This window comes from Vipera berus (assembly GCF_964194415.1).
Source record: "Vipera berus genome assembly, chromosome: Z".
Classification (NCBI taxonomy): Eukaryota; Metazoa; Chordata; class Lepidosauria; order Squamata; family Viperidae; genus Vipera; species Vipera berus.
In genome coordinates this window covers 132,044,926-132,052,808 of record NC_138205.1, presented here as the reverse complement: position 1 = coordinate 132,052,808, position 7,883 = coordinate 132,044,926, and positions in this window count along the sequence as shown.

Below are 7,883 nucleotides of genomic sequence, written 5' to 3'. Positions count from 1 at the left end.
TCCTTTACCCTTTCCTCTTTTCCCTTCCCTTCCTTCCTTTTCTCCTTCTTCCATTCCCTTTTTACCCTTCCTTCCTTCCTTCCTTCCTTCCTTTCCTTCCTTCCCTTCCTTTCTCCTTCCTTCCCCTTCCTTCCTTTTCCTTCCTTTCTCTTTTCCTTCCTTCCCACTTTCTTTTCCTTCCTTCCTTCCTTTCTTCCTTCTTCCCATCTTCCCTTCCTTTCCTTTCTCTTTCCTTCCCCTTCCTTCCTTTTCTCCTTCTTCCTTCCTTTTTTCTTCTTCCTTCCTTCCTTCCTTCCTTCCTTCCTTCCTTCTTCCTTCCCTTTCCTTTTCCTTCCTTTCTCTTTCTTCCTTCCTCACTTTCCTTTCCTTTCCCTCTTCCTTCCTTCCTTCCTTTCTTTCTTCCTTCTTCCCCTCTTCCCTTCCTTTCCTTTCTCTTTTCCTTCCTTCCTTCCTTTTCTCCTTCTTCCTTCCTTTTTTCTTCCTTCCTTCCTTCCTTTGTTTTCCTTCCTTCTTCCCCTCTTCCTTTCCCTTCCTTCCTCTTTCCCTTCCTTCCCACTTTCTTTTCCTCCCTTCCTTTCCTTTCTCTTTTCCTTCCTTCCTTCCTTTTCTCCTTCTTCCTTCCTTTTTTCTTCCTTCCTTCCTTCCTTCCTTTCCTTCCTTCTTCCCCTCTTCCTTTCCCTTCCTTCCTCTTTCCCTTCCTTCCCACTTTCTTTTCCTCCCTTCCTTTCCTTTCTCTTTTCCTTCCTTCCTTCCTTTTCTCCTTCTTCCTTCCTTTTTTCTTCCTTCCTTCCTTCCTTCCTTTCCTTCCTTCTTCCCCTCTTCCTTTCCCTTCCTTCCTCTTTCCCTTCCTTCCCACTTTCTTTTCCTCCCTTCCTTTCCTTTCTCTTTTCCTTCCTTCCTTCCTTTTCTCCTTCTTCCTTCCTTTTTTCTTCCTTCCTTCCTTCCTTCCTTCCTTCCTTTCCTTCCTTCTTCCCCTCTTCCTTTCCCTTCCTTCCTCTTTCCCTTCCTTCCCACTTTCTTTTCCTCCCTTCCTTTCCTTTCTCTTTTCCTTCCTTCCCACTTTCTTCTCCTCCCTCCCTTCCTTTTCTCCTTCGTCCTTCCTTCCTTCCTTCCTTCCTTCCTTCCTTCCTTCCTTCCTTCCTTCCTCTTCCCTTCCCTTTTCCCTTCCTTCCTTCCTCGCCCTTCCTTCCGGCCTCCACCTCTCCCTTTTCGGCCCCACGTCTTGACTTTCCTAACCCTAACACCCCCCCACCCCACCCCACCCCGATGCCCCTGAAATAAACCCCCCCCCCAAAAAATCCCCAATCTTCCCTCCGCCCCCCCCCCACCCCCACCGTCGTGTCGCCCCAATTCCAGGGAAGGAGCGAGCGGGGCAAGGCGGGGGGGGGGGAAAGGAAAACGGGAGAAAATTATCTCCCCCTCTCCCCCCAAAAACCCCCACCTGCAACCCCCCCCCCGCCCAAAGGAGGAGGAGGGGGGGGCAAAGGCCTGGCACAGAGACCGGCACCCCGCGGCCGTCCCCCCCCCCAGGCTTAACCTTGAATCCTTGGGGTGGGGAAAAAAAACAGCCTCCTTGCCCGTCCCAGAGGGAAGGGAAGGCAGCAGCCTAGCCCGGGCACCGGGGGGGGGGGGAAGGAGATGGAAGGGGGGGGCAGAGGGGACACACACACACACACACACACACACACTCTACGAGAAGGGGGCTTCCTTCCACCACCACCGCCGCCCCGACCCAGTTGAACCATTGCGGGTGACCGTACAGTCTCCTAGCCGCCGCCCCCAAAGGGAAAAGAAGGCAGCAGTCTAGCTGCTAGGGAGGGAGGGAGCAAAAAAAAAAAAAGGGGGGGGGTCCAAAAGCCTGGCGTAGAGGCCGGCACAGCATCCTCTCCCCCACCACACACACACACACACACACACACACACACACACACACAGAGTTGGGGATTAGACAGGTATCTGGGGGGGGGGAGAGGAAACCGTACAGTCTCCCAGCCAGGCCCCCGAGAAAGGCGGAAGGCGGCAGTCCAGCCTGGGCACCGGTGTGTGTGTGTGGGGGGGGCGTGTTTTCAAACCCTGGTCCCCAACATTATTGTGGGGGTGTCCATAGTCCCAGCAGGGTTTTGGGGTGACCCCCTGTACAGTCTCCCAGCCAGGCCCCAAGAAGGGCGGCGGGTAGCAGTCCAGCCTGGGCACCAGTGTGTGTGTGTGTGTGTGTTTGTTTGTGTGTGTGTGTTCACACCCTGGTCCCCAACATTATTGGGGGGACTCTCCATTGTCCCAGCATAGTTTTGGGGTGACCCCCTGTACAGTCTCCCAGCCAGGCCCCAAGAAGGGCGGCGGGTAGCAGTCCAGCCTGGGCACCAGTGTGTGTGTGTGTGTGTGTGTGTGTGTGTGTGTGGGTGGGTGGGTTTCAAACCCTGGTCCCTAGCATTATTGGGGGGGTGGTGTTTCTCCATAGTCCCAGCAGGGTTTTGGGGTGACCCCCTGTACAGTCTCCCAGCCCAGGCCCCAAAGAAGGGCGGCAAGGCGGCAGTCCAGCCTGGGCACCGGGCTGTGTGTGTGTGTGTGTCTGTGTGTGTTCACACCCTGGTCCCCAACATTATTGGGGGGAGTTTCTCCACAGTCCCATCATGGTTTTGGGGTGACCTCCCCGGTACAGTCTCCCAGCCAGGCCCCAAGAAGGGCGGAAGGCGGCAGTCCAGCCTGGGCACCGGCGTGTGCGCGTGCGCGTGCGCAAAACCTGGCGTAGAGACCGGCATAGCCCACCCCCCCATCCCCCCCCCGTAAATAGCCCGCCCCGCCTAAAGATCTTGACTTCCTTAAATCACAAGCCAGGCTCCGAACAGTCTCCCAGCCAGGACCCCCCCCCCAAGGGCGGCAGTCCAGCCTGGACGGCTAGTGGAGGGGGGGAGGCAAAAGCGCCGGGCAAACCTGGGCCCAGAAACTGGCATAGCCACCCCCACCCCCCATAAATAGCCCCCCCCTCCCATCTTTATAGGGGAGTCCTTAAGTGGGCAGCCGCGAACAGTCTCCCAGCCCAGGGCCCCAAAGAAGGGCGGCAAGGCGGCAGTCCAGCCTGAACACCCGTGTCTGTGTGTGTGTGTGTGTGTGTGTGTGTGTGTGTGTGTGTGTGTGTTGGCGGGGGGGGGGGCAAATCTTGGCATAGAGACCGGCATAGCTCCACCCCTTGTAAATAGCCCCCCCCTTCATCTTTATTGGCAGGGTTAGGGTCCTTAATCACAGCCGGGCTCCGAACAGTCTCCTTGCCAGGCCCCAAAGAAGGGCGGCAGGCGGCAGTCCAGCCTGGGCACCACTGTGTGTCTGTGTGTGTGTGTGTGTGTGTGTGTGTGTGTTCAAACCCTGGTCCCCAACATTATTGGGGGGGCACTCCATCGTCCCAGCAGGGTTTGGGGGTGACGCCCTGTACAGTCTCCCAGCTAGGCCCCAAAGAAGGGCGGCGGGTAGCAGTCCAGCCTGGGCACCTGTGTGTGTCTGTGTGTGTGTGTGGGTGTGTGTGTGTGTGTGTGTGTTCACACCCTGGTCCCCAACATTATTGGGGGGTTTTTTTCTCCTCAGTCCCAGCAGGGTTTTGGGGTGACCCCCGGTACAGTCTCCCAGCCAGGCCCCAAGAAGGGCGGCGGGTAGCAGTCCAGCCTGGGCACCAGTGTGTGTGCGTGTGTGTGTGTGTCTGTGTGTGTTCACACCCTGGTCCCCAACATTATTGGGGGGAGTTTCTCCACAGTCCCATCATGGTTTTGGGGTGACCTCCCCGGTACAGTCTCCTAGCCAGGCCCCAAGAAGGGCGGCGGGTAGCAGTCTAGCCTCGGCGCGCGCGTGTGTGTGTGCGTGTGTGTGTGTGTGTTCAAACCCTGGTCCCCAACATTGGGGGGGGGTTTCTCCACAGTCCCAGTACGGTTTTGGGGTGACCTCCCCGGTACAGTCTCCCAGCCAGGCCCCCAAGAAGGGCGGCGGGTAGCAGTCCAGCCTGGGCACCAGTGTGTGTGTGTGTGTGTGTGTGTGTGTGGGTTTCAAACCCTGGTCCCCAACATTATTGTGGGGGTGTCCATAGTCCCAGCAGGGTTTTGGGGTGACCCCCCCAGTACAGTCTCCCAGCCAGGCCCCAAGAAGGGCGGCAGGCGGCAGTCCAGCCTGGGGACCAGTGTGTGTCTGTGTGTGTGTGTGTGTGTGTGTGTGTCTGTGTGTATTCAAACCCTGGTCCCCAACATTTTTGGGGGGGCACTCCATCGTCCCAGCAGGGTTTGGGGGTGACGCCCTGTACAGTCTCCCAGCTAGGCCCCAAAGAAGGGCGGCGGGTAGCAGTCCAGCCTGGGCACCAGTGTGTGTGTGTGGGTGTGTGTGTCAAACTCTGGTCCCCAACATTATTGGGGAGGCTCTCCTTAGTCCCAGCAGGGTTTTGGGGTGACCCTCCCCACTCCCCACTGGTACAGTCTCCCAGCCAGGCCCCAAGAAGGGCGGCGGGTAGCAGTCCAGCCTGGGCACCAGTGTGTGTGTGTGTGTGTGTGTGTGTGTGTGTGTGTGTGTTTCAAACCCTGGTCCCCAACATTATTGTGGGGGTGTCCATAGTCCCAGCAGGGTTTTGGGGTGACCCCCTGTACAGTCTCCCAGCCAGGCCCCAAGAAGGGCGGCAGGTAGCAGTCCAGCCTGGGCACCAGTGTGTGTGTGTGTGTGTGTGTCTGTGTGTGTTCACACCCAACATTATTGGGGGGTTTTTTTCTCCTCAGTCCCATCATGGTTTTGGGGTGACCTCCCCGGTACAGTCTCCTAGCCAGGCCCCAAGAAGGGCGGCGGGTAGCAGTCTAGCCTCGGGGTGTGTGTGTGTGTGTGTGTGTGTGTGTCTGTGTGTGTTCACACCCTGGTCCCCAGCATTATTGGGGGGGGTTTTCTCCACAGTCCCAGTACGGTTTTAGAGTGACCTCCCCGGTACAGTCTCCCAGCCAGGCCCCAAGAAGGGCGGCGGGTAGCAGTCTAGCCTCGGTGTGTGTGTGTGTGTGTGTGTGTGTGTGTGTGTGTGTGTGTGTGTTCACACCCTGGTCCCCAACATTATTGGGGGGTTTTTTTCTCCTCAGTCCCATCATGGTTTTGGGGTGACCCCCTGCACAGTCTCCTAGCCAGGCCCCAAGAAGGGCGGCGGGTAGCAGTCTAGCCTCGGTGTGTGTGTGTGTGTGTGTGTGTGTGTGTGTGTGTGTGTGTGTGTGTGTTCACACCCTGGTCCCCAACATTATTGGGGGTTTTTTTTCTCCTCAGTCCCAGCAGGGTTTTGGGGTGACCCCCCGGTACAGTCTCCCAGCCAGGCCCCAAGAAGGGCGGCGGGTAGCAGTCTAGCCTCAGTGTGTGTGTGTGTGTGTGTGTGTGTGTCTGTGTGTGTTCACACCCTGGTCCCCAACATTATTGGGGGGTTTTTTTCTCCTCAGTCCCAGCAGGGTTTTGGGGTGACCCCCCGGTACAGTCTCCCAGCCAGGCCCCAAGAAGGGCGGCGGGTAGCAGTCTAGCCTCAGTGTGTGTGTGTGTGTGTGTGTGTGTGTGTGTGTGCGTGTGTGTTCACACCCTGGTCCCCAACATTATTGGGGGTTTTTTTTCTCCTCAGTCCCAGCAGGGTTTTGGGGTGACCTCCCCGGTACAGTCTCCCAGCCAGGCCCCAAGAAGGGCGGCAGGTAGCAGTCCAGCCTGGGCACCAGTGTGTGTGTGTGTGTGTGTGTGTGTGTGTGTGTTCACACCCTGGTCCCCAACATTATTGGGGGGTTTTTTTCTCCTCAGTCCCATCATGGTTTTGGGGTGACCCCCTGCACAGTCTCCTAGCCAGGCCCCAAGAAGGGCGGCGGGTAGCAGTCTAGCCTCGGTGTGTGTGTGTGTGTGTGTGTGTGTGTGTGTGTGTGTTCACACCCTGGTCCCCAACATTATTGGGGGTTTTTTTTCTCCTCAGTCCCAGCAGGGTTTTGGGGTGACCTCCCCTGCACAGTCTCCCAGCCAGGCCCCCAAGAAGGGCGGCGGGTAGCAGTCCAGCCTGGGCACCGGCTGAGGGGAGGGTGGGGGTGGCATCCCCAGCCTGGAACAGCCGGCTCTTCCTCCTACCGACCAACCCCCCCCCCGCCGCCGCCGCCTCCCCTCCCCGCTCGAATCCCCGCGGCTCTTCCCGGTAAAAAAAACCCCTCCCCCCGCCGCCGCCGCCGCCGCTAAATCCCTGGCTCTTCCCGTTGCCGGCCACCCCTCCCTCCCTCCCCTCCCCTCCCCTGGCGGCTCTTCCCGCGGCTCTTCCCGCGCCCTCTCCCTCCTCCCCCCGCCGTGCTCCGAGGGGAGGGGAGGGGGGGCCCCCGAGCGGCTGACAGGCCCCGTCTCCTCCTCCTCCCCCCCTCGAGGGCCCCTCGGGCGGCGTGGGGCCCCCTTTCCCCCCAACTCTCGCGAGAAGGACGCCCCCCCTCACCTGGGCCGGCGGCCCCCCCTCCATGGTCCTTTGTTGCCCCCCCCTCCGCAACGGGGCGCAGCGCCGCACAACGAGGCTCAGCCGGGCGAGGAGGAGGCGGGAGGGGGGAAGGAGGAGGAGACGGCGCCGCCGCCGCCGCCGCCGCCGGGTCCCTGCGCCCGCCGGGTTTTACGGCCCTGGGGTTGCCCCGGCCGCCGCGCCTGCGCGCAAAAGCCCCTCCGGCCGCTGCGCCAATGGCCGGCGCCTTCTTTTAAAAAAAAAAAAAAAAGAGGCCGGGCTCGGGTTTTTGTGGGCAGCCGTCGTCCGACGTACGCTTTCTCTCTCCCCGCCCACCGCGCGTGCGTGCGTGCGGGCGGGCGGGCGCGCGCGCTCTTCTTACCTTTAGGTTGCGGTTTCCTTCTTTTTTTTTTCTTCTTCTTTTTTTTTTTCCCCTTGAGGCCCCGAGGTTGGTCTTGTGTTTCTCGCCCGGGGAAACCCCTCCTAAGGAAAGCGGGCGGGTGTAGAAATGGAATCTTGATAAGAGGCATTGATGGATGCAGGGATGGAGGGAGGGAGGGATGGAGGGAGGGAGGGAAGGAGGGAGGGATGGATAGATTGATGGATGGATGGTTGGATGGAGGGAGGGAGGGATAGATAGATGGATGGATGGTTGGAGGGATGGAGGGATGGATAGATGGAGGGATGGTTGGAGGGATGGATAGATGGATGGATGGATGGAAGGATGGATAGATCGATGGAGGGATGGATGTATTGATGGAGGGATGGATGGAGGGATGGATGGAGGGATGGATAGATAGATGGAGGGAGGGAGGGAGGGAGGGAGGGAGGGATAGATTGATGGATGGTTGGAGGGATGGAGGGATGGATAGATAGATGGAGGGATGGATGGATGGATGGATAGATCGATGGAGGGATGGATAGATTGATGGATGGATGGTTGGATGGAGGGAGGGATGGATAGATAGATGGATGGATGGTTGGAGGGATGGAGGGATGGATAGATGGAGGGATGGTTGGAGGGATGGATAGATAGATGGAGGGATGGTTGGAGGGATGGATAGATGGAGGGATGGATGGATGGATGGATGGAAGGATGGATAGATCGATGGAGGGATGGAGGGATTGATGGAGGGATGGATGTAGGGATGGATAGATAGATGGAGGGATGGCATATACATAGAATGAAGGCTACTGCTAAGCTTGTAAGCCGCCCTGAGTCTTCGGAGAAGGGCGGGATATAAATGGAATTAAAATAAAAAAATAAAAAATAAAAATGGAGGGAGGGAGGGATAGATTGATGGATGGTTGGAGGGATGGAGGGATGGATAGATAGATGGAGGGATGGAGGGATGGATGGAAGGATGGATAGATCGATGGAGGGATGGATTGATGGAGGGATGGAGGGAGGGATGGATAGATGGAGGGATGGAGGGATAGATTGATG